Source organism: Grampus griseus, assembly GCF_964374135.1.
Source record: "Grampus griseus genome assembly, chromosome: 5".
Taxonomy (NCBI): domain Eukaryota; kingdom Metazoa; phylum Chordata; class Mammalia; order Artiodactyla; family Delphinidae; genus Grampus; species Grampus griseus.
The window spans coordinates 69,306,587-69,333,826 of NC_138998.1; the positions used below are offsets into that span (position 1 = coordinate 69,306,587).

General features: G+C 41.7%; 1 protein-coding gene and 1 pseudogene across 5 annotated transcripts in view; one reads left to right on the forward strand and one right to left on the reverse strand.

Moving 5' to 3' along the window:
• Positions 1-4,644, forward strand: part of OPA1 (OPA1 mitochondrial dynamin like GTPase) — a 96,854-nt gene extending 92,210 nt beyond the window's left edge. For all 4 annotated transcript variants that reach the window (XM_082654993.1, XM_082654995.1, XM_082654994.1 and 1 more), the window contains one exon: positions 237-4,644. The gene's annotated coding sequence lies outside the window, so the exon portion shown is untranslated. The remainder of the gene's footprint in view (positions 1-236) is intronic.
• Positions 4,645-22,555: 17,911 nt separating this feature from the next.
• The window catches only part of LOC309823145 (D-aminoacyl-tRNA deacylase 2-like), a 382,637-nt pseudogene continuing 377,952 nt past the window's right edge, over positions 22,556-27,240 (reverse strand). The window contains exon 3 of the transcript in view: positions 22,556-23,034. The product of the transcript in view is annotated as a D-aminoacyl-tRNA deacylase 2-like (transcript). The remainder of the gene's footprint in view (positions 23,035-27,240) is intronic.

Consider the following 27,240-nt stretch of genomic DNA (forward strand, 5'->3'; position numbering starts at 1 on the left):
TCAGTAACCAGTTCTGATACTTGCTGAAGATGAAGTCCAATATTTGATTCATACGTCATGTTTGATAAATATTTTATATTCTGGTGGTGGATATTTTAAATTTAATAAAACTAGCAAACTTAGGCAGTTAAGCTTCAACATTTTTATGATCATGCAGTAGTAAAATTTACTTAGAAATTTTACATTTGTCTCCCTAGACCTAAATTTATCAATGAAAATTCTGTTTATTTTTACAGACCTCCTACTCATAATATAATCACCTCTGCACACATCTGAAGAAAGAAAACTCCAGAGCCTTTTGTCCTGCCTTTTTTTTCTTCTGCTATTCCACCTTTCTAAACATAAAATAAAGTCATGGAATAAAAATAATTTATGCGTGTTAGAGGCACTTTAACCATCAGCTGCCTTTTCAATGGGAAAGCAGTGGAAATGGCATTAACATTGTATTTTTTTGTATTAAAGTGACAAATTGGGATAATTTAACTTGGTGTGGCCAGTAGGCTCAGTCCTTGAAGATAAGAAGCTCGCTCTCCTGCTTGTTGTCTGATTTGTCGTGGCACTAGTTCAACTAACTCATTAGCTGATGTTACTCCATGTCAGTTTCTTTTCCAGGAAAAGAATGCTAGGTGTTTTGAAATAAAACTGATGGCAATTTTCTAAAGGCTATCAATTGTGTATAAATTGATGGTAACCTGCTGAGTTGTTGTCTGTATCTGTAATGTTCTATATCCAGAAACTATTTGACCATGATAATTCAGTTTATATTCATCTCATGAAAGAAAGCGAGTTAACAGAAAAACTCCTCAAATAGGTTAATTTGTATTACAATTCCGTGTACATTCAGTGAAAGATTTCAACCCTTCATTGACAGCTTAGAAGTTGCCGTAGAAGCTAAGTGAGTAGCAGCTTACCTATTTGATTCAGTTGATGTTTTTGTACTCTCTCTACCCATTTGAAATTCACTCATTTTGGATGTTGTATACTTGAGCTAGGCTTTCTTGTTAACAGTGTTTTTTTTACCATTTGACAGAGCTGTTGGTTTGTGACATAGGATAAGAAAGATTAAGAATAATCAATTGACTAATTTCATTTAGACTAATTTCAACTATTGTCAAACATTTCAGCTAGGCCTCAGGAAAAAAGCCTTCTTTCATAAGACTGTATTTTAAATAGAAATTATTTCAACAATTAGAATAGTGTTGACCATCCACCTCTTCACGGAATGTTTAAAGAAAAATATAAAGTTTAATTCATTGCAGTTCAATTACAATAATATCCTCACATCCTTTTCATTTTCTATATAATTTTTTTTATTGGCTAAAGGACTTTAAAGCAAAGAAATAGGCCATTTTTTACTTTAAATGTCTATCTCATTTAACTCTGCTCTTTACTGCCATTTCATTAAGCCTTTATTCTAATAAAAATGCCCATTGTGTGACAGTTTTTATTTTACAATTTACTTAATTTTACAGTTTTCTTGAAATTATGTTTTGGTAACAGTTCCCTTGCCACCCCACATTTTTTTTTTTAATTTAACATCTACATTCTTTATTGTGATCTCTATCAAGATCTGACACTTAATATGGAAGGTTAAAGTATACCACAAAATATTTCCAAAATTGAGAATTCAGGAAATATTTGTTTTAAACTGGTTGGTAAGAAAAGTAGATCCAGTTTTAAGCAGCTAGTAGCAGTATACTTTATTTGGGAGCTGAGTAGTCAAGGACATTTCTGTATCCTTCAGACCTAGGGATAGTGGGTGAATGGAAAGGGAGTAGAGCTCCCCCGTGTTCTGTGCAAAGGTTAGGAAATGACCTTACCGGTTAACTACCTCTAACCAGTGTTGGCCAGTGGGTAAACACCCTCATGGAAGCAAACATCATGCAATGATTAATTAATATTTTTGCAGTTGTAAAACAGAACCACTTTATAACTACAAATCTATTTCTAAAGAAAAAAAGAAATAGGACCATGTTTATTTCTGTGAGCTATGGATAGGGAAGAATGCCCTCAGCTGTATTTCTACAGATTGCCCCCAAGCAAAAAGGCTGATGTTAAGTCAGTACTACTATTGCATCTCTTTGTATAAATTTAAGAAAGGTGTGGGGGAGGGAGGATGGATGTCTCCATTTCTTTGAGATCAGTATTTGTAATTTAAATATATAAATAGATAATAAAAATATTATTTAAAATCCCACATTAGAGTCCAGATATTCCCCGTCCTCCTCAGTAATACAACTTCTTTCATGGATTATACATTTTTTTCCCTTATGGCTAGTCTCACACTAAGCATGCTTCCCTCCCCACCCAAAAGCCAGGTATTTATTAAATGCAGATGTTATTAAAAGAAAAAAATAAAATTCAGATTCTCAACAGTAAACCCTGTGTATTGTGTCTGTAGTTCAGAACTTACAAATGATTCAGATACCAACAAATCACTATACAGAAGTATACAAATTTAACAAATAAAAACAAATTCAATATACAGAAGTTAAATTCTAACCAGACCAGGAATCATTTGTTTTTCATGTCAGAATTTGCAAAGAATAGAATGAACAAAGCTCTGCATGGAAGACTGAACAACTGTAAATAGATTATATCTAAAATTTACTCATCCGGGTATCAATTTAAAAAATCAAACTGTGTAGGCAAATCATGACAGGAAACAAGCAGTTCTTGCAGCTTCACGGTTGAATTATAGTTCAGCTGAGCTTTAGTTATAGGCGGAGCAATCAGCCTTTCTTAGCGGCTTAATTATATTCTCTTTTCTTTGTATTATCCCCTCTTTCCAGGCTTTACTCCAGCAGACTCCTTCCCACAAATTATTTAGCCTCCAGATGCAAATGAATAGTGTAAAAATAAGTAGGGAACATTGCAGAGAGTGGTGTTTCCTGACCTTATAATTTGGGAATTTTACACATGGATAAGATTCAGAGTGTAGGTTTAAAAGGTAAATCCCTTAACTAGTTAATAATTTTATTTTTTATTTATTTTGGAGGTATTTATCTGCTAAAAAATTATAATGGTGTTTTAGTTTACCAATAAAGGGGATCAAAGTAATTGTTTTTTAAATCGCAGTTCTCTAAGCTGGTATATGCTATAGTTTCAGGAACTTCAGCAGTATAGAAATGTGCTCATAAATATGCTTACCTTTTGAATAATCATGGCTTTGTGTTTGAATATTTAAAACTTAACCTTGTTTTTACTTGCGCACTATGAATGAACTCGTATTATTTTTAAAAACCTTCACACTATGTGTAGATATTACTGCAATTTATATTTTGCCTGTGCTTGATCTAAGGTCATTTGTGTAGATGAGTAATTAAAGATACTGAAATCATGTTATAATTCTCTTACTGGAGAACAGTTTTTAAGTTGTCTCTGTTTTAACGAGGGAGAGAGAGAGAAACCTGTGCACCTACGGAAATAATTTGACGTCACAGTATAACCAAATGCATGGTCTTACAAGCCTCTTAAATGTAGCTCTTTTTTGAATGCTTGAATTTCACATGCCTCCCATTGCACAGTTGTAATTTACGGTCTAACAATGCTCTTTTTCATGTCTTGATACTTTGCAATACATTTTGGTATTTTCTTTGGTAAAATATATTTTTTAAATGTTTTTAATTGCATTTTGCTGCCATGGCCACCATATTCTTTCTTTCTTTTTTTACATTTATTTATTTTTGGCTACATTGTGTCTTCGTTGCTGCGCGTGGGCTTTCTCTAGTTGTGGCGAGCAGGGGCTGCTTTTCATCGCGGTGCGCGGTCTTCCCATTGTGGTGGCTTCTGTTGTTGTGGAGCACAGGCTCTAGGCGCAAGGGCTTCAGTAGTTGTGGCTCGTGGGCTCTAGAGCGCAGGCTCAGTAGTTGTGGCGCACAGGCTTCGTTGCTCCGCAGCATGTGGGATCTTCCCAGACCAGGGATCGAACCCGTCTTCTGCAGATTCTTAACCACTGCACCCCCAGGGAAGTCCATGGCCACCATTTTCATTAATGATGCTAACATGTTCAGTCATATATGAGGATTACTAACAAGTCATCGTTAAGTCTTAGAACTGGAAGGAACCTTAAAGATCACTTAATTCCATCTACCACCTGATTATGAGCTCCCATTTTTTATTTTATAATTCTTCCCAGAACTTTGCTCATAAATGATGCTTATTAAAGATTTGGTGATCATTAGATGTGTAAAATAAGGCAGAGCATGGGTGTGTCTTCTCCAGGATTCATGTGGTTGGCTAAAATCAAAACCAGGAAAAGATTGTAAACTCATGATTGCTTCCATAAGTGGTAGACAATAGCTGGAGTGTGGTATATCTCTGGTGAATAAGTGTCAAGACAATCTTTGACTTCCTTTAGAAGGTTTATACAGAAGAACATATTTCAGTCATATGAGCAGTTATTTCACTTGTCAGCGTTAACAGACCAATCCTAGTTTGAGGCCCCCAAACTGGTTGCATTTTAAATTGTTTTCATCCTTTGTGCACTTCAAGTTCAAAATCTTCATGGGTCAAGAAAGTTTGAAGAATTTACTTCCTGAAGATTTAATAGGGTAATTTATGTGTTTTCTTCTAATACTTTCAGCTGAAGAATTAATATCTTTGTCCAAGTGAAGTAGCTACCATGTGCTTGTAAATAATACAGATGCATTATTTAATTATATTACAAAATGTGTTTTAAAATAATAATTATTGTTTCAATAAAATTTAAACAATAAAATACCCAATTTGTGATAACTAAGTCATAATTTCTGCACATATTAGACTAAGCTGATAGATGTAGAAAACTTAAAAGAGTTAAGACAGGTACTCCAAAAGTTGTCAAAGGTTGCAAAGCAGAACAGTGCCAGGACTGTTTAAATGTGAGTGATCTTTAGCCCGAAGAAGACAGTTTTATAAAATAAGGGTAAGAAAAACATACATCATAAGGCATTGGGTTAAATATGTATCTTGAAATGAGAGTTGTTGCCAGCTTGACAATGAGAGAGTGTATATGATCGCCCTCTGAAAACCTTCTTGTGTGTTTTGTTCGCATTCTATAGGATCAGTGTTAAGGTTCATTTGGGGTCAGGTCACTGATAGGGGGTAACTATAGCTTTTAAATGTTTTTAATCAGTTCCTTATTCTTTGTGGTAAAGGATTCTTATTATTTGTTTTGTTTTTAACTGATTAACCCAGGTGTAGCCTGGTTCCTATCCAAGTATTTGAGAAAATGCAAAAAGTCTTTAAATATATATATATATATATAGGCCATAGACCTCACTGAAGATCCAGTGAAACTATCAGCAGCCTCCACAGAGGCATATCTTATGGTTGTGTTAAGAATACAAGTTTCACTGCTTAGAGTTCAAAGCAGAATGTCCATTCTGCTACTTACTCTTGAAGTAACTAAATCATAGCAACAACATGGAAATTAGAATTTTATCCACTTGTCAAAAAATATGTTCATGGTGTACGTGATCTAACACTTGCCAGAAGCTTGTGAGACCTCTAAGATTTGTGAGAAAGTATGTAGGGAATAGGTTAACTCCATCTTCTTGCTTTGATAAAGTTTATCTGAGAATTAGGCCAAATCATCAGAAAGCAGTACTACATGGACTACTTACCTTTACCGACTTCTTAATTTATCTAGTATTATGCCCTTGGCTTTCACAGACAAATACTGTATGATGCACCTATTTGACAAAATACACAGTAGCTTTTGCAGTAGTAAAATCTAATGACATGTCTCTTATCACTTAAGTTCTTTAAAGTAAGGAGTACTAGATAATTCAGTGCCAGCAAAGTTTCCCACTACAGACAAACGCATATGGTGCTTCCCTTCTGTCAAAGAGAACTCAAGACTTCACCTGTTTCTTTGCTTCAGCTACCAGGAAATACTGAAATTAATATACCTCTTAAGGGATGAACCTATCCATTTCTCTGCTCCCTTAGTTTGTGTTCCATTTTTGTTTTTATCTCTCTTTTCCATACATCTTAACACAGAAGTCGTCATGAGTCATTAACGAAATGCCATACTTACTATTTCTCCATTAAAACCTGTATTTGTCTAGAGGGCTTAAGTCAAAAGTCCTCGCACTTGCAGCCAATGATGCTCCAAGTGGTACACAACCAATTCCTCCGATCACAGGAGTTTTGACCTGCTCCGTTTCCGACCTGAGCCGCTTCACCCCTCCTTAGGCAACCTGGTGGTCCCCCACTCCCGGGAGGTCACCATACAGATGCCAAACTTAGTGCAGACACCCGATTGGCACAGCACACTACAGCGCGGAACTCATGGGATCAAGCGATCCTCCTGCCCTCAGCCTCCCAAGTAGCTGGGACTACCGGCACGTGCCACCACACCTGGCTCACAGCCAATCCCTCTGGGTGCCGAATGTATATCATTTTTGTCTACCATCAACGTATATGTAGTGAAAACCAGGAGTCACCTATACCTTAACACAGCACAGCACAGCACACTCCCAGTAATGATGGTGAACCCGCCTCCCCACCGCCATGAGCAGCGCTAATGCGAGGGGGCGGTGTTTGATGTGTTTTGGGAGAAAAGGTGCACAGCCATTGCAGGGGTGGCAGCACACCCTGAGTAAGAGCCTGTATAAAGGTCTTAGTGGGACTCAGGACACAGTGTACTGTCGCTGGCCATGAGCCTTTGGGGAATCTATCTAGAGACCCCCCTGAAACCTTTTTAATGGTCAGTATCCTATCTTGCCAAGGATTAATCCTGTGAAAGGTTTTTGACTTTCCTTTTAAATTTTGAAGAAAAGAACTGAAATCTAGAGCAAAGGAGCCAGTACGTCTTATGTTATGCATCCATTATCATGGGCAGTATTATTTCCATTTTTATAGATGAGAAAATAAGCTCAGAAAAGTTAAATAACCAAGGTCATTCCAGTGACTAGCAGAGTCTAAATTGGAAAACAAATCTGGTTACAAGCCTACGCACTTTCTAAAACGTGCTCTTTCTCAAATATACTTTTAGGAAAATGAATTTATTTATAAAATTATGAGTATGTTAGGGCACTGATATACCTAGAAAGTGCAAGTTGAGCTAACTTTACAGAAATGCCCTAGGATGGTTTTCCCTAATTATATGAGACTTCTGTTGCACCACAAGAATAGAAACCCCTGCAGAGATGGTTTCCTACTGGGCCCTGGGGGACAAGGTGATACTGAGATTAAGGAGTTTCTAATCTCAGGTCTACCCCAGACCTTAGGAGTGAAAATGAATACTCTGCAATTTTCCCTTAACATGTTAATCATGTTAATTTTCCCATTTTACCTCTACAGATTCTCTGATCCTTTTTGAGTTAGCCCAACTGTTAAGATGCAGAATTATCTTTACCCCAGTTTTCAAAACCTTGATTGAATATTTTATTTTCCCCAATTTTGACTGCCTTTTGATTTCTAATAAATTTAGCACTTGAAAGGAAAGCTATTAACAGAAGCCTTTACAATCTCTTAAGTTTATTTTCAGGAATATCATTTATATTCTTTATTTAATTTTCTTGCCCTGAGAGTTTCTAGTTTCCCAGGACCATTAAGATAGGAATAGGTAATAAATACTTCCCTGCCAACATTCTCGTGAGTTCCTCTAGTCCAGTATCAGATCCCCCCTAGTATGAGTGCCTAGTTGAATATCCCTGCCCTCTGCTGCTTCTGCCGTACCGAAGGCTCTCAGCAAGAGCACGAAGCCACGCTCATTTTCATACATTCAGATTTCTCTTTTTAAATATCTGAGACACTTACATTCTTACTAATTATACTAATTGCTAAATCAGGATCCTGAGACTGTGGGCCCATTCACGTCAAAAGCACTATGTTTTGTCACCGTAGCGGTGGACGGGGCATTAGGATCTCGTTCTCTGGGACAGGCGCCCGGGTTGGTGTGGTTCGCCAGCTGTGTACCCTATGATTGGCTGGGCTTTTGATGTGCAGATACTACAAGTTGGTCACCAACTTGTGTACAATGGGCCTGTTCTGGTTCATGTGAAAATCAACATCCTTTTTTTGTGTTCCCGGGTGACAGGATGCTACAATACTATTAGCATTTGCAAAGAGTGCGCTCTGTCCAAGGGTGTAACCACAGATCGTGTGCTGCTCAGTTTGTGTTTCTCTATTATGTGAGAGACACAAAGAAGCTGAAGGCTGGCAAAGGCCTGTCAGATCTTGTAATGTAGCGCTCGACCCCCAAACTCCACTTGGCCTCCGAGGGTCTCTTGTTCCCGGTCCCACCCCTTCCCCTGAATGGGCTCTGAGGTAGGTAAATGAATTCAGGGGCCTGGTAGGCGGGGGATTCCTTTCTGACCTCATTCCTGTACCATTTGTTTGTGGGCTTGTAGGGGGAGAGGAGGACATTTTGGAATCCTTTGTGTCAAATAATTTTTTTGCAGGTTGGGGAGTTAATGGTAACTTTGTCTGAAGCCACTGGAGCAGAAAGCCTCCACGGCCGAGGCGTGGCATGCTCACCCTCAAAACTACAAGATGAGAATGTGGAAATAAGGAAATTTCCATGGCAGATGGATACACGGCACGTCTGCATGTTCAGCATCTGGTGGTGGGCAGCTTCCATCTTCCCGTATGAGACAGAGCACTTCTTCCTTTAAAAATAGCTTCCTCTTTCTGAGTTACCATGGCTTTTATACCGATGCCTATAGTTTGGATAATCTTTTGTGTTACCAGTTATATGTATGTATGTGTGTATGTATATATATATATATATATATATATATATATATATATATACTGAAACATTTTTAAAACCTTCTACCACCTAGCTAACTGTACAGAGTATGGTGTGATTTCTAGAGGAGTTGTATCATTTTTTTACCTTTGGACTTGCTTTGCTTATCTAGAAAGTGAATTATAGTTTTAGAACAATGATAGCTCTTGTTTTGTTATAAAAAAAAGAAAGAAAGAAAGAAAGAAAGGAGACCCAGAGAGAAGAAGCAATTTGTTCAATTAGTGGTCGAGCTAGAACCCTTGCCTCCTGACTCCCAAGGGAAGTATTGCTTCTGTTCCATGAAGATTTAAATCAGGGGCCACAAATGTAATGCCTCAGTCATTTGTGTTTTTTCTGTTTTGTTTTGGTTTTTTTTGTGGTACGCGGGCCTCTCACTGTTGTGGCCTCTCCCGTTGAGGAGCACAGGCTCCGGACGCTCAGGCTCAGCGGCCATGGCTCACGGGCCCAGCCGCTCCGCGGCATGTGGGATCTTCCCAGACCGGGGCACGAACCCGTGTCCCCTGCATCGGCAGGTGGATTCTCAACCACTGCGCCACCAGGGAAGCCCATGCCTCAGTCATTTGTAAAAGAAGTTGGGGATCCGGATAATCATGAAACCTCCTGCCTTTTAAATATTAGCAGCTGATTTTAAGAATCTTTTAAACAGTGTGTGAGTCCGACAGAAACATCTGTAACACACTGCCCACCCATGGGTCACCGTTTGAAACCTGATTTAAACGGTAACTTTCTTCTCACCTCTGGCCTCCATGGATTTGAGTGACAGTATTACTAGGGCTTCTGCAAATAATATGATTTCTGCTCATTCTTAGAGATGCATAGATTTTTAGCTTCATTTATATACCTAGAGCTCTAGCTTCACTAATGATGAGGCTGGACTGAAGGGAAAATTTTACCGTACGTAAACTCTGGCTCAGAGAGGCTGCCTGAAGTTCCGAGGCTGGCTTGTTGGCCAAGTCTTTCTGGGATTCCAGGAAGGTTTGAGTGCAGAGCCTGGAACAAAGGGCAGGTATTGGATGGGCTGGCCGTGTGCTAACAGCCTTTTCCCTCACCTCCTCAACTCTCCTGCCTTGGCGGTTCCTTTGCATGTTGTGAGCTGCTTGGCAAAACTGGGGGTATGTTCATAAAGGGAGAACTGGATGCCCTACTTCCGGCACATCGGGCAAGTCCTTGCTAAGGGAAAACCCCAATTGAATGAGATGCACGTACTTACATAAGTCTTTTGCTCTAAACATCAAAGTTTTTCAAGTTCTGAAGGTCACCCTGGTGAACCTCAGCCGGGGAAAATGGCACTTGTCATGCTAGTTTTTCATAGTTTAAGTGAATTCTGAGTATTCAGAGCACATTTATTTATTTTTTTAATGTATTTATTTTTTTTTGTGGTACGCGGGCCTCACTGCCGTGGCCTCTCCCGCCGCGGAGCACAGGCTCCAGACGCGCAGGCTCAGCGGCCATGGCTCACGGGCCCAGCCGCTCCGCGGCATGTGGGATCCTCCCGGACCGGGGCACGAACCCGTGTCCCCTGCATCGGCAGGCGGACTCTCAACCACTGCGCCACCAGGGAAGCCCCCAGAGCACATTTGTTTTTAAGGTTTATTGAGGAGGTAGCCCAGAATTTTTGGTAATTATTTTGTATTTGTGGTGCAGCTTGAATAAAATAAGCTCACTAACTAAAGGGTGCTTTTTTCAAAAAGGAGAGTCTATTGTGTAGTGTGTGTGTGTGTTTATCCTGGATTTGTAACCAAGAATTCATCGCTGTTTCCAGAAAAAGAAATCTAGTTGGAGAAACTCTACCAGGAGGAAGACCACTGCTGAGAAGGGCAAGGCCCTGACAAGCACACACATACAGGGTTTGAAACCTATGTGTTTTATCTACAGGAGAGCAAAGGCAGAGCACAGGCCATGAAGCCAAAGGGCCATGCTTCTAATCATGCTCTGCGTTCATGTGATGAGTGACCTTATCAGAGCCCCTTCCTCTTCCAGGATGGTCCCAAAGTTCCTACCACTGATTAAACTTGGCATCTAAAGATGTTCTCCCAACACCGAGGAAAAGTGTCTCCTGGTCCAAGTAAGTCAAGCAGGACACTTTCCAGATTACGTTCTCTTTTAAGTGAAAGGCATCATATTTGCCTCCAAACCGGGTACAAGGTGTTTCTCTCCTAAATCCTTCTAAATAATGATACCAACATTTATTGAGTGCTTATTATGTGTCAGGCACTGTTGTAAGCACTTAACCTGTGTGTTGGTTTCCACAACCCTGAGAGGTAGGTACTGGTATTTTCCCCTTTTACAGATGGAAAAAAAAAAAATGACATCTCTGAGTTGTTCAAGCTGTCAGTCTACTTAGCTTGCAAGTGGCAAAGCTGGGATTTCCACCCTGGCACTCTGTCCCCTCGTCGGTGCACTTAACCACTGCACGGTGCTGTAAACTGTTTCTCTACTGGAAGTAGCCTGCATTGCTTATTAGTAGGAAGCCTGAGGAAGAATTTGCTGTCGGCAAAGGACGTCAGAGAAGTTTGAGAGGTTGTGACTTCAGAAGGCTGGCATCTGGGAGCTGTAGATAAGAGAGTTCCAGCCCCCTCGGGAATGTTTGCAGATAGAATATTTTTCTGTTTCTCGGGCTCAGTGCCACACCTCACCACACGCAAATCCCTGGGAACCAGGCAGCCCAGTCTTGGGTTGCTCCTGACTTCCAAGGAAACACCTCACACCCAGCAGCCCCTCCCTGCCAGAGGGAAGGGCAGGGGCTTAATATGCGCTGGAACAGGGGAGGACAAAGACCTGACACAAAGTAGGTTTTTAAAAAGACTATGGAGGAACTTTCCTGGTGGCGCCGCGTTAAGAATCCGCCTGCCGATGCAGGGGACACAGGTTTGAGCCCTGGTCCGGGAAGATCCCACATGCCACGGAGCAACTGAGCCCACGTGCCACAACTGCTGAGTCCACGTGCTACAACTGCTGAGCCCGTGCGCCTAGAGCCCGTGTTCCCAACAAGAGAAGCCACCACAGTGAGAAGCCCATGCACGGCAATGAAGAGTAGCCCCCGCTTGTGACAACTAGAGAAAGCCTGCACGCAGCAACGAAGACCCAATGCAGCCAAAAAATAAATAAATAAATGAAAAAAAAAATTTTTTTTAAATAGCTATGGATAGGCTGCCTGAGAGGGCACAGGGAGAGTTGTGTGAATCCTTATGTTCATGGTGGGCAGCAAAGGGACTGGCTCGCTGTGTCCTGCTAGCCCTGCCGCCAGGCCATGCTTTACCACGTGAGTACGAGGAAAGTTGGATCGTTGGCATCTTATTCCGTATGGTTGCTCACGTGAGCTACTTTGACATTTTTCAGTTTGAATGGGTTTTCCTTTGTCTTCATTTTATACCGCCACTTTACTGTCTTCTGGGTACTTCTGGAGAGAGTCATCTGGAAATAAAGCCAATGAACTTTTAAAATGTCCTTGAATCCCAGGATCTAGAAGTAAATTGGTATCTTCAGTAAACCCCGTATATCTGTAAAGCATGCACTCTTTCATTCTCAGCCAAGTGCCTTGGAAGAGAGATCACCCTGTACTCGATCTACAGCTCACTCCAAGCTGCAAGCTGGCATTTCCTTTGTCAGCTGGGCCTCCCTCCCCACGTCCTTGCTGCTCCCACCTCTGCCCCTCGGCCAACCGCCCCTCTCGGAGGCCCCCTGTGACTTCCGTGCTGCTAATGTCCCCAAACGCTGCTCTACTTACTTTGCTTGGTCCATGAAGGCCATTTAATACTTTGTGACATGCGTTCTCTCTCTCTCTCAACTCGTACTTCTTTGACTTCTGTAATTTTGTGACCCCACTTTCTCCTGGTCTTCGTTCTTATCACACAATGGTTGCTGATCGTCAGGACTGTCCACAGAGCTTCCCGAGTGCGGGCCTTTCCTGGAGCGCTCCCTCAGCACTCTCCTTTTCTGTCTCCTCTTCCTCCTGGCTGGTTGACCCCCAGCCACATTTGCTTGTGACTCTCAACTCTCCAGCTCCATCCTGTTCCTGTCCCCACACTCCAAACCCCAGCTCCAGCTCCCTACTTGCATGTGCCCTAGGTGTCTTACACCCAACCTGTCTGAAGTGCAGCCGCCCCTTTCTCCATTTTAAACCTCTCCCTTCTCCAGATCTCACTATTTTGGTGACAGGCACTGTAATAGCTACCAAGAAAGACACCTAGGAGTCTCCCTGTCCCTGATACAAGCACCAAACCCAGTCACCAATGTCTACAGTTTTGATCTTAGTATCTTCGATGCTCATCCTCCTGTCTCTGCACACCTCAGATGGCCCCATGGCTCACCTCTCTTCCTGCCACATGCCTTCATTTTCGTTTCTATCTTAAGCATCCCTTACACTCTTGCCAGAAAGAAGACTCTAAAATGCATGTGACCGTTTTTGATTAAAACTGTCTCCAGATAACTTGCAAATAAAGTTCAAACTCTTTAGCACATAGCCCATTTCTCCGATAGCAATTCCAACCATCCCCTCAGCCCACATCCACATCAAGAGCCACAGACCTTCCTGCACACACACTTGCTCTGATAACCTTCGTCCATCCATGGGGACCCTGATCCAGCACCACCTCCTCTGGGTAACTTTTGTGACCCCTCCCTTCCTTCCCGACTCCCACCTGGACTGGCTGCTTTTCCATTAGCGCCCCACGCATCTGCCTGTCGTAACACAGCATCGTGTCCTGGGACTGCCGCTTTACATACATTTCTTCACAAGAGTGAAAGGTCTTTAAGGGCAGACACTGGGTATCATAGATCTTATCCCTAACATCTAGCACAGCATCTGGCACATAACAAATATTGAAAAACTGTTCAAATGAGTGAACTGTTCACGTCTGTAAAACATACAGTATATAGACGTTGAGTTACATATAAGGTAATGCTCACTGCTATATGTTTATTCAGGTTTATGTGTTTGTGAGCGTGTGAGTGTCATCTCTTTTTTCATTTGCTATCTGGGATAAATAATTAACTTTTCACTTCAACTGGCAAAAAATTGGCCCAGGATTTGCTGTGATTTGGAAGGTCCTTTGCAACTTTAGTCTTAATTTCCTTGTTGATAAAAGGGTTTGATTGGCTGTTCACTAAAGGTCCTTCTAATGCTGACATTTGTAAAAACTTTGATTCTATTTTTTTATAATTAATTTTTATTGGAGTATAGTTGATTTACAATGTTGTGTTAGTTTCTGCTGTACAGCAAAGTGAATCAGTTATACATATACATATATCCACTCTTTTTTAGATTCTTTTCCCATATAGATCATTACAGAGTATTGAGTTCCCTGTGCTATACAGTAGGTCCTTATTAGTTATCTATTTTATATATAGTACTGTGTATATGTCAATCCCAATCTCCCAATTTATCCCTCCTGCCCCCCCCTTGGTAACCGTAAGTGATTCTATTTTTATACAAAACTGCCTTTTCTAAATAAAACTGCCCTGAATTGGCATACAGCTTTCAGAGCTATTATCTCATTTAATGTTTAAAATATATCAGTATGGTAGATAAGATACTGTGATGAAATGAGCAGAATTCAGTTATTGGCTTATATTAAGCATTTATCTAACCTTAATGAAATAACTTGATTATAGCACTAAACTTCTGAAATATTTATCACATTATAAACACAGGATGCATTTCTGATTCCTTTAGCTCTCAGAGCTGTACTCAAAATATAGAACATTTTCAGAAAGAAATCCTTGCCTTTTCCTTTTTTGGCATCTGGAGTCTCTCCTAGAGTACCTGCCATCTTAGATGCCAAGTCTTCCTCTATACCAGCAGTTAGTTGGTAAGGGTGGGACCCCGGGGGTACTCAAGACCCTGTCGGTACTCAACAAGGTCAAAATGATTTTATAATAACACTGATATTTTATTTTCACTATGTTGACATTCACTGGCTCTGCAAAAACAGCCATGGGTAATACTGCGCAGCATGAATCACGACAGTGGCACAACCTGTGCTGATGAGCGTTGTGTCGTCTTTACCACCATGCGCTCACAGTTTAAGATAAACAAACAAACTAGTTTTACTTAAAGAATGGCTTGATGAAACAGTAAAAATTATTCATTTATTTTATTAATTCGTATTGCTATGATATTAATGTATTTTATCGATTTTTAGTTTTATTAAACCTCAGCCCTTAAGTACATGCTTTTTTAATAGTCTGACAAAGTAGGAGTGTCACATAAAACCCTTTGTAACCCAAAATATCACAGTCATCTTGATAAAAAGTACTCGTGCAATTATTTGATATATGACCTAAACTGTCATTTCTTTCAAGGAACACCACTTTGCTTAAAAGAATGACTAATCAACTGTGGTAATTCAAACTGACTCATAAAGCAGACATTTTCTCAAAACTAAGAGTGAACCTGCCACTTTAAGGAAAACACCTCTGTTGTACTGGTTGCCAATGGTAAAACTGACACATTTAAGCAAAAATGAGAATTTGGAAAAACAAAATGAGCTTGACAACTTCTCAATATTTTTCTGATGAGATGGAAGATGGTATTCATGAATGTGATTTTTTTCATATTGTAAAAAGAAATGTGTCGATTGGAAGATCTGCATAACCAAGGAAACCAATATTTTCTGAACGGCTAGTGCATAATGGGTCCAGATCAGGCATGAGGAAAGGTTCTCTCCAAGCAGGAGGTAGACCAAGGGATTTTACGTCATAGAGGATAAGTTTACTGACGTGTCAAGTGTTTGTGTAGCATCAAAGAAGCTGCACAATTACCTGGAAAGGCTATTCCATTCTTCTTGTTTTTTCTCATCCCATTACTGCGTGAGACCAGGTTTTCTTCACCTCCTTAACCAAAACAACATATTGCAACAGATTGGATGCAGAAGCAGATAGAAGAATCCATCTATCTTCTATCAAGCCAGACACTAAAGAGAATTGCAAAAAAAAAATTTTTTTTAAAGCTACTCGTGGACTTCCCTGGTGGCACAGTGGTTGAGAGTCCACCTGCCAGTGCAGCAGACACGGGTTCGATCCCTGGTCCGGGAGGATCTCACATGCCACGGAGCAACTAAGCCCGTGTGCCACAGCTGCTGAGCCCGCGTGCCAAAACTACTGAAGCCCGCGTGCCTAGAGCCCGTGCTCCGCAACAAGAGAAGCCACCGCAATGAGAAGCCCACATGCAGCAATGAAGAACCAACACAGCCAAAAATAAATAAATTAAAAAAAAATAGCTACTCGTGTTACCACACTCTTTTGTTTTTCATAAGAAATGTATTTTATATTAACATGGAATCATTTTATTTTAAAAAAATTATTAATGAGTATTTTAAATATTTCTCAGTTTCAGTTTTGAATATATCAGTATCAACTATTATATCCAATAGTAAATATCAATCGACATAAACCCATGTCAACAAAAACTTTGGAGTGTACGATACTTTCTAAGAGATTAAAACTTTGAAAATCATTGCTTTGTACTATGAGGCTTAGCGATAGGATCAGAGCCTTTGTTTAAAATATCTGCCGCAATGCAATCCCCATGAGAATTATTTCTTAGTTTCTTAGCCTGAATTCAGGATATATTTTAAATACAAGGGTTAGATGGGAGTCTAGTGAATGTCAATTATCATTGCTGTGTGAGTTTTAAGTTCAACCATTTTAAAGCACAACTTAAGGAAACTGTTACATCAGAGATGATATTTTTAATGAAGTACCTAGTGTTTATTTGAGGACTCACCATTTCACCATTCCTGGGGGCCTTGGGCGGGGAGTCTCAGGCCTCAGATTCAAGGAGAACTGTGCTTCCCTTGAGAGACTGGTATGCTCTGACCTTCTATCCACCACTTTTCTCCCTTTTCTTTGGCTTCTAGGAAGCCGGAAGCTACATTCTCAGCTTAGCCTGAGCCTGGCTCACAAATGGAAACTTACATTTACACGTCTAAACCTATTTTACTCTGCCTTGATTTCATTCTGCCACTCCCCCTGCACTTATCTTTGATTTCTTCCTCTGAATTTTCATGGGTATTTCCAAAAGCTACCTCCAATCCTTTTGCCAAACAAGGTAAAGTGTAAACATATAAGTGCCTGCAACTACCAGTGATGCAGGAAGTTTGTTCTCCTCTGGGTACTGAACCCAGCTCCCTTCTAAGCACAGGTTGCGTGTCTGTAACTTCTTTGCTGTTATTTCCTTTATTTCATCTATAAAATAGGGGCGTGGATTCGCGATGGAAAGCAGCATAGCCAGGCCTTAGGAAAATCTGGAGAAGCCAGCTGGGCCCCAGAGGCTGTGGAGCGGAGAGGCAGAGGAATCTGCTTCTCTAATGAAAGGGCCCTTCTTTCCAGGGGATTATAAGAATATTCATGACCCTTGAGATCAGCAGGTGAGGCCCAGCCCTCCCCACTCATCCTTTGGGCAAATAGTCCAAAAAGCTGAGGTTGCCTGGGTAAGAAAGGAACAGTGGGAGCTGGAAGATTTTCCCGCTTCTCTTGGCCCCCAGCCCCTGTATTTTCAGGGAAGGGGAGGGGGACTTGTCCTGAGGTGAAGCACGGACTGTGTCTTTCATTTCTAAAGAGCAGGCAGTAAGGCCGAGGCAGAAGTCCCGTGACATGACTTGAGACACAAAATGGAATCTTAGCATCGAAGACCCCCTTTGACAACAAGAAGAAAAGCCCTTTTCTTCCTAGCCCGGATTAGGCGAGAAGGGAATTCTCTGGAACATGTGTGCATTGTTTCGTGGAGGGCAGCCAGGCTGGCCCGGGGCTTGCCTCCCAAAGTCAGCCCAAGGAACCTTGTCCCCGTGTAATTAAAAGGGAAGGGAAACAGCAGGGCGTCTTGTTCCGCTGCTGCCCACCAAAGTGGGGTCCCCAGGGGACGCTGTGGCCCAGGAAACTGGCTAAATGAATGGCTACCGGGGGGCTCGCTGAATGTGTGGGCCCTGGAGACAGACAGAGGGCAGGGCACGGAGTCTCGGCAGAGCTCTTCTCATAAAACGGGAAGAAGAGAAACCCTCTCAGACAGCAGAGATGCCTGAGCTTCTTGCCACCTGACCGGACAGCAAGGCTGCCCTGGGGACAGGGCACCTGCTGCGAGGGGTCAGCTCCTCGTGGAGAGCAGAGCCCAAGGCCGTGTTGCCAGGCCCTCGTTTGTCCAGCTGACGCAGGCTGGCCCCTCGCTTTCTCCCGCTGACAGCGAGGCCGGGAGCCCGGAGGTCACAGGTCAGGGCGGGACGCTGAGGCCCGGACTCACAAAGGGGAGCGGGGAGCTTCCCCTGGCAACACGAGTTTCTGGAAAGTGGTCTCTCGTATTTGTCAGTGGTGAAGCGTCTCACTCAGAAATGATTGGGAGCAATAAAACCCCGAGCTAGAGGCTAAGATATTTGGCATTTATAGAGTTTAATCCAGTTAAGAAAAAAAAAAAAGTTCCTTTTCCTATAAAATAAGAAAACTTCCTCATGAAAAGCTTTCTAATGCCATTTCCCGAAATCTTCAGTTCAAGATGTAAACTTTCTGCTTCAACTTCCCCAGCTCCCTCTGCAAATCTGGCAGGGTGGATTATAGAGGACTTGAGAGAATCTTGATCGACAGTCTGGAAATTTGTGACTCCTGACCCCCAGGTCCACAGGGAACATAAGAGTGACAACAGCCAAGCGGGTCGGTTTTCTAAGACCCCGCACATTCTGCCCAAGGTCACGCACGTCCCAAAGGCCTCAGCAGCGAGCCAGCAGGCCTGGGCGCTCTGCTTTCTCTGGTAAGTGATGAATCTAAGTCAATATCGTAAAGGCGACCCGGCCCTTCTGGCTCCGCAAATATTGGAACAAAGCCCTGAGCACAGCGATGCTGTTGACAGTTACGAGATGGTGGCATTGTTGTCTTTGTCACCATGAAGTGCAGCTCGGTGGAGCCTGGCCTAACACCCTGTGTACACAGAGGAGACAGTGCACTCGGAGGCCCGGCTGTTAGCTCTGACAACACGCGCAGGCGACCGGCCCTCAGCCCCTCCCAGGGGCACAGCTGGGGTGCCGGACACACTGCCCTCTTCACCTACTGGGGGCTGCCCAGCACAGTGTCCGGGCCACATGCTTCCTTTCCTCTCTCTTTTCATTCATTTGTTAAAAATACTTTCTTATTGAAATATAACGTACATGTGTCACCTGTCCAGCTTGATGGAAACTGCCACACCCTTGTATCCCTCAGGTCAAGAACCTGAACGTTTCCGGCATCCCACAGCCCACCTGTGCTCCCTCCCAGGATCACCTCCTGCAACAGTGACCACTCTCCTATTCGGACTTCTAACGTAAATTACTTTCCCCTGTTTTAAACCTTTTGCATTTGAAACTTTCCCTTGGCATTTGAAGCCAAGGTACTGTGTGTTTGTCCAGCAAGGCTTGGTTACAGTGCAGCGCTCACGCTGATCTCACCTCCACCCTTGCTTGGGCAAGCCCCTCAGTGCTCTCGTATCAGGTTGGCCTTGCCAAAGGACAGAGTTGGTCTGAGTCTCGTGGGGCCCTTCCAGTGCCAGTGTGTGGTCCCGGGCTCCATTATGGGGCCAGATGGGCTGTGCATAGGAGGACTATAAGCCCATGTCCATGCACAGGCTTGGGAGTATGTTCTAAGAAGGAGGTGCTGCCCTGCCCATCATGCCTCACTGTACCTTCCATGCCGCCATCCAGAAACATCAGAAGACAGGTCAGTTCAGGATTCTTTCCACACCACTGGAATACACCTGATTCGTTCCTGTCCTGAATCTGGTCCGTTCTCCTATCTGAAAACTGTCCCAGGCGATGGAGGCTGGAAAATTCCCTCTTACTACACTCTGCTGAGTGATAGATATCCCACTCCTTTTTGCATTCCTAAAGCCTTTTTCTCTGTGTGCGTGTGGAGTGGTAGTGGTGGGATAGGGTGGCAGGGAGAGGAAATGGCTTACAGAAAGTGTGCCAGAGCTGGGAGTTCAACTTCTTCGCTCACAGGTGAAGAACCAAACTTGAGTCTGCCCGCCCGATGTGCAGCAAAGCCAGTCTACTTACACCGGGTGGTGGTGAAGGAAAGTACAGCATTTATTGCAGGGTCCCAAGCAAGAACGGGCAGCTCATGCTCAGAAGACCTGAACTCCCCGATAGCTTTCAGAGAGGGTTTTTAAAGGCAACATTAAGGGTGAGGGTTGCAGGTGCATGATCAGCTCGTGGACATTCTTCTCATTGGTTGGTGGTGAGGTAACAGCATGGTATTTCTGGAGTTAACATCGTCAACCTGGTTCTGAGGTCCACATGCCTGTGGTCAGCATAGTTAACTTCTTCCACCTGCTGGGGGTTTTATTTTATTTTGTTTTTATTAACATCTTTTTTGGAGTATAATTGCTTTACAATGTTGTGTTAGTTTCTGCTGTATAACAAAGTGAATCAGCTATACGTATACATATATCCCCGTATCCCCTCCCTCTTGCTCTGCTGGGGTTTTTTTGTTTTGTTTTGTTTTGCTTTTGTTTTTGTTTTTGCGATACGCGGGACTCTCACTGCTGTGGCCTCTCCCATTGCGGAGCACAGGCTCCGGATGCGCAGGCTCAGCGGCCATGGCTCATGGGCCCAGCCGCTCCGCCGCACGTGGGATCCTTCTGGACCAGGGCACGAACCCGCGTCCCCTGACTCAGCAGGTGGACTCTCAACAACTGCGCCACCAGGAAAGCCCTTCTGGGGGTTTTAGTATCTGCAAAACAACTCAAGGATATGGCTCAGGATATTACCTATAGCCCTTGAGGAGGAACTAAAGGTCCTTGACTTTGTTTTATGGCTAAATTATTATTATTTGTCTTGCTTGACTGTTTTCCTTTGCTTTTGCGTTTCCTCACTTCTCTGATTAAATTTGTTCTTTCGAACTCAGAGAGATCTAGGAGGCTCAAGCTTTTCTACAAACAGTTTGGTAGGGATTGAACATGAGGAGGAGAGTAATAATGCTGGATCACAGACAATAACTTTAGAGAACGAGCACTCCTAAAAGGGGCATGGAGTGCTGTGGGAAGACAGACCAAAGAAAGCCCATCAACCTAGGTGGCCTTTTTGGAGGAGGTGGCATTTCAGCTGCACGGAAGGATGTACTTCAAAAAGTGAACTGTCATATTTCACCTTTGGCGTAATAAGCTCTTAATTGTGATAATGGCTAAGAAACTTTATACAGTGTATTGATGTCATACATTTTACTTCGACCTATGTTATAAAGTCCCCAATACATTGCTATTATTTTTGCTTTAAACAGGCAATTATGTTTTTAAAAATGATCTTTGAAAGGGACTTGTAATAAGAAAGCTCGTATACACTTACTCATGTAGTTACCATTCCTGGGACTCTCCAGTCCTTTCCATAGATCCAGATTTCCATCTGGTATCATTTTTAATGAATTTCTGTTGCTATTTCTTATAGTATAAGCCTGCTGCTGCTGAACTCTTTCAGCTTTTTATTTATTTAGTTTACTGAAGTATAGTTGATTTACAGTGTTGTGTTAGTTTCAGGTGTACAGCAAAGTGATTCATATATATATATATATATATATATATATATATTCCTTTTTAGATTCTTTTTCATTATAGGTTGTTACAAGATATTGAATATATAGTTCCCTGTGCTATCCAGTAGGTCCTTGTTTTTCAATCTATTTTATATATAGTCATGTGTATCTGTTAATCCCAAACTCCTAATTTATCCCTCCCCACGCCCTGCCCCTTTGGTAACCATAAATTTGTTTTCTATGTCTGTGAGTCTGTTTCCATTTTGTTTTGTTTGTTTGTTTGTTTGTTTTTCCTGTAGAAAGCATCCTTTTTTATTCCTTTTATAGCAATCTAAACCGACAAGAAAGGAACTTCCTAAAAGATTTATGAACACTAATTCAATGAAACAGTAACTTTTAAAAACCAAAGACAAAATGCAACACACATTATTTTGGTAAAAAACTGAGAAACAGAATATTAAGCCATTAGTATATTAAATAAAAACAACTTTTAGGGCTTCCCTGGTGGCGCGGTGGTTGAGAGTCCGCCTGCTGATTCAGGGGACGCGGGTTCGTGCCCTGGTCCGGGAAGATCCCACATGCCGCACAGCGGCTGGACCCGTGAGCCATGGCCGCTGAGCCTGCGCGTCCGGAGCCTGTGCTCCGCAGTGGGAGAGGCCACAGCAGTGAGAGGCCCGCGTACAGCAAAAAAAAAAAAAAAAAAAAAAAAAAACCAACTTTTAGTCCCCCATACCTTGTTCCTATATCAACTAAAGATTCTTAAAATAATTTAAAGCACTTGGATGTCCTTGGAAAGTAATATTAAAATGCACAATAACATTTCTGTATTACATTTTCATAGATATGATTAGAAGGAATAGTAAATTGCATATTCTTTCATTCAAAATATGGAAATCTGAAATGCTAAAACAAAATTGACAAAGTTATTATCGGTTTGTGCTGGGTTTTACCTAGTTTTAACCCAAATAGTGATTTTTATTACATACTACATACATTTGAGGGTATAAGAAATATATTTTTCTTGGTTACATAGAATGCTTAATCGTAAAATGCTTAAATACAGCTCTCTAGGAACATTTCCATGTTCTTATCAATGACCATAAAGTGAATAGAAGGCATTTTTCAAATTTTTGAGTGTGAGTTTAGGGGAAAGCAGGATGGAAGGTGACTGAGATCCAGTGTTTAGGTGACGTGGCAAGGTCATCCAATTAGCAGGCTGCAGAGTTATGGATGGGACCCAGGATTTTCTTGTCTAAAAATGCTGCAGATTAGTGTACTCAAGAAGAAGGGGAAGAGAATCTAATTACAACTATAGAAACTTTTAATTTTTCAAAACTCAATTAGGTGTGTGTATGGACCATTGCTGTCAAGCTTTAACACCTGCCTGTTGCCATAAGTGCCATGTTCCACTACAACCCCCAGCTTCAGCACACTTGCTGTTAGCAGCTAATTCTTTTCTACAGAGTCACAAATTGGGAATAAAGTTCTAACCCCTCTTCTTTTCCAGAGTTAGAGTGATACTGCACGCTTCTTCCTTTTACTCTCCCCGCAAGGGTGGCTTGAGGGATGGTAAGAATGTTGCCTGATAGATCCAATATAAAGACGTGCTTGCCATTTTCTGTTTCACTTAATTTCACATTTAACAGTATATTAACCATTTTGGGAAGAAGCTCTTTATCAGCTCCCTTGAAAAATCACACGTAGATCACTAATCCTCTCTGGACCTCCACCCACTGGGCCGCAGTGTCCCCCTCGGCAGGGCATACTTGCAGCTGGGCGTGCAGGCACTGTTGCAGGAGGGCCCGGGCCTGAGGGGGCTGGCCACTTTCAGCCACGGCTCAAGCCCACGCAGATATCCCACAGGTTCCGGCCTCCCGCTGCACAAGCTCACCCCCCGGGGCTCAGGGCTGTTTCCATTTTGTAAATAAGTTCATTTGTAACATTTTTTTTAGATTCCGCATATAATTGATATCGTATGATATGGAGGTTCATTTAAAAAACTAAAAATAGAGTCACCATGTGATCCAGGAATCCCACTCCTGGGCATATATCCAAAGAAGACAAAAACTCTAATTTGAAAAGATACATGCACCCGATGTTCATAGTAGTGCTGTTTATAATAGCCAAGACATGGAAGCAACCTGAGTGTCCTTTGACAGATGAATGGATAAAGAAGATGTGAGACATATATATATATAATGGAATATTACTCAGCCATAAAAAATGGATAAAATATGGGAATTCCCTGGTCGTCCAGTGGTTGGGACTCAGTGCTTTCACTGCTGAGGGCCCAGATTTGATCCCTGGTTGGGGAACTAAGATCTCGCAAGCCTCCTGGCACAGCCAAAAAATGAATGAAATAATGCCATTTGCAGCAACATGAATGGACCTAGAGATTCACATACTAAGTGCAGTAAGTCTTCCAGCTTTTATATGTCTGAAGAAGTCTTTATTTCACCTTCATATTCAAAGTTGTTTTTCTGCTGGGCAATGAATTCCTAAGTTGGTTTTCCTTTTCAGAACTTTAAAGATGCTTCTCCACTGTCTTCTGAGCGGTGGTGTTTTCAGTGTGAAATCTGTTATGATTCTACTTTTTGTTCCTTTGTACATGCTGTGTCTTTTTTCTCTAATTGCTTTTTAAATTTTCTTTTTACCACTGGTTTTAAACAGTTTGATTGGGATATGCCTTGTACTTTCCTTCCTGTTTCTTGCGTTTGAGGGGTTGTCCACCTTCTTGTATCTGTGAGTATACCGTTTGTTTGTTTGTTTTAATTAAGTTTAGAAAAACTTCAGCGATTATTTCTTCAATATTGTGCTCCTCTTCTGTGATCCCCATTACACATGCATTAGGTCACTTGCAGCTGTCCCACAGCTTACTGACGGTCTGTTCATTTTTTTTCCTGTTCTCTTTTTATCTCTTTGGCTTTCGTTTTGTGTTTCTGTTGCTATGTCATCAAATTCACTGATCTTCTCTTCTGTAGTTACCTATCTGCTGTAAATCCCACACAGGGTATTTTTCATCTCAGACCCAGGTGAATGAAAACTTGGGGTGGTGGTGGAGAACCTATGCATGCAGCTGGGGGAATCAAAGAAGGTTTCATGGAAGAGGTGGCATTTGAGATCAGCCTCAAATGACGGGGAGTGAAGGTATTTCAGAAGAAATAGATGCAGATAGAAAAAAATAGATGCAGATAGAAAAAAAGAGTTCATCACTAGCTGAAGACAGCAGAAACAAAGCACAGAGATCAGGAAGGGCTCTGCTGGTGTGGGCACCATTTGAGTGGAGTATGGTAAAAGGACAGGGGATGAGCTGGAATGCAATTGAGGAGAGCCTTGAATGTCACAGTGAGTCTTTTACATTTTTAGAGGCAAAAACATTAGACCAGACTGAAATAAAAATCCTGAGATAGAGCTCAAAACCAAACAAAATCAAACCCAGAAAATCTGTTAGAGGTGGTGTTACAAGATGTCCCTTCCTCTCCTTGGTAATCAGCTCTCACATATGAAATAACAGAGTTGAATATTGCTTCACCGCTGTTTGGTATACATGATCTCTGAGGTCTCTTTCTACTCTCAATATGCTCTAGGAGTCAACTTAATTTCAGTAAGACTGGGGAGTCATCAATTGTTTTTCAACAGGAGAGTGACATGCTTTTCAAGGAGATGAATATTTGAACATTTATAAACAAGTCTGGTAAGTTCACATTATAATAACAGTTAGTGAGACTTAGAGGGAACATATTATACCCATAGATGAGAGTGTGCATTTTTCCCCATTCACGGAAGAAATGAGGATGAAGAGAGGACCAGAGAGAGCATGAAGAATATGTTTTTGAAGGCCTATTTTGCAATCAAGTAAACAGCAAATGATGGCTTCAGGTGTTAAATACAATCCAAAACTGTTCCAATGGGGAGTGCCAGCTGAGAGCTGGGACACCATATGACCCAGCTAGCTCCTTCAAGCACTGTGGTAGAGTGGTAGCAAGAATTACAGCAGACTTGGGTTCAAATTTTTACTGTGTCACTAATGAGATTCTATAACCTATATGAGTCTTGGTTTCTTCATCTATAAAATACTAAGAATAATGCCACAACTCAATGATTTTTGGTAAAATTTAAATGTGACTAGTGGGACGTCCCTGGTGGTGCAGTGGTTAATAATCCGCCAGCCAATGCAGGGGAGATGGGTTCAATCCCTGGTCCGGGAACATCCCACATGCCGCAGAGCAACTGACCCCATGCACCACAACTACCGAGCCTGCACTCTAGAGCCCGCAAGCCACAACTACTGAGCCTGCACACCGCAACTACTGAAGCCCACATGCCTAGAGCCCGTGCTCCACAAGAGAAGCCACTGCAATGAGAAGCCCATGCACCACAACGAAGAGTAGCCCCCACTTGCCTAGAGAGAAAGGCGAGAAAGCTCGTGCACAGCAACAAAGATCCAAAGTGGCCAAAAATAAATAAATAAATAAAAAGTTTAAAAACTGTGATCAGTGTGTAATTAAGGGTAGTTTCATCAATATCCCAGCACATTTTTTTTAGTAGAAATTGACAAACTGATTCTAAAATCCACATGGCAGTAATTCAAAGGACCTAGAAAACCAAAACAGCTTTGCAAAATAAAATAAACCAGAACAAGATTAACAATACTTGATTTCAAAACTTACTGTAAAGGTAGATTAATTAGGACACTGTGATAGTGGCATAAAGACAGACAAATAGATCAGTGGAACAGAATAGAGAGTACAAAAATAAACCCATGCACATATGAACACCTGATTTTTGACAAAATTTCAAATATTATTCAATAAAGAAAGGATTTTTTTCAACAAATGGTGCTGAAACAATTGGATATGCAAAAAAATCTTCAACTCGTGATAAACACAAATTATCATGAAATGGATTATAGACCTAAATGTAGAAACTGTAACTATAAAACTTCTAGAAGAAAACATAGGAGAGAAGCGTTGCAAGCTCAAGTTAGGCAAACACAACTAAAGCACCATCCATTAAAAAAAGAAATTGATAAATAGGACATCATCAAAATTAAAAACTTCTGTTCTATAAAAGACACTGTTAAGGGAATGAAAAACAAGCCACAGACTGGAGAAAATATTTATGGATCTGAAAAAAGACTTGTACTCAGAAAATATGAAGAACTCTCAAAGGTCAATCATAAGACTCAAATAACCCAATTAAAAATATGGGCAACAGGAGTTTCCCTGGTGGCGCAGTGGTTGAGAGTCCGCCTGCCGATGCAGGGGACACGGGTTCATGCCCCGGTCCGGGAGGATCCCATATGCTGTGGAGCAGCTGGGCCCGTGAGCCATGGCCGCTGAGCCTGCGTGTCCGGAGCCTGTGCTCCGCAACGGGAGAGGCCACAACAGTGAGATGCCCGCGTATCGCCAAAAAAAAAAAAAAAAAAAAAAAAAAGGGCAACATATTTAAATAGATATTTCACCAAAGAAGACGTAGAATGGCAAATAAGCACGTGAAAAGATGAGGTACAAATATACACCTATTAGAATGGCTAAAGTTGAAAACTGACCATGCCCAGTGTTGACAAGTATCTAGAGCAATTGGAACCTTCTTACACTATTGGTGGAAATGTAAAAAGATAAAACCACTTTGGAAAACAGTTGGCAGTTTCTTAAAAAGTTAAATATATAGCCCACCATATGATTTAGCCATCCCATTCCTAGGTGTCTACCCAAGAGAAATGAAAGCCTGTGTCTAAACAAAGATTTATACACAGATGTTCTTAGCGGCTTTATTTCTAACAGCCAGAAACTGGATATCACTCAAATGTCTACCAACAGAGAAATGGATAAGCACACTCTGGTATATCCACACAACAGACTACAACTCTGCAATTTAAAAGAATGGACATGCATACAACATGGGTGAATCTCAGAATGATGATGCTAAGTGAAAAAGCCAGATTAAAAAAAAGTTAAAAGAGGACATATTGTATGATGCTAGGAATCATACATTCTAGGAATTGCAGACTA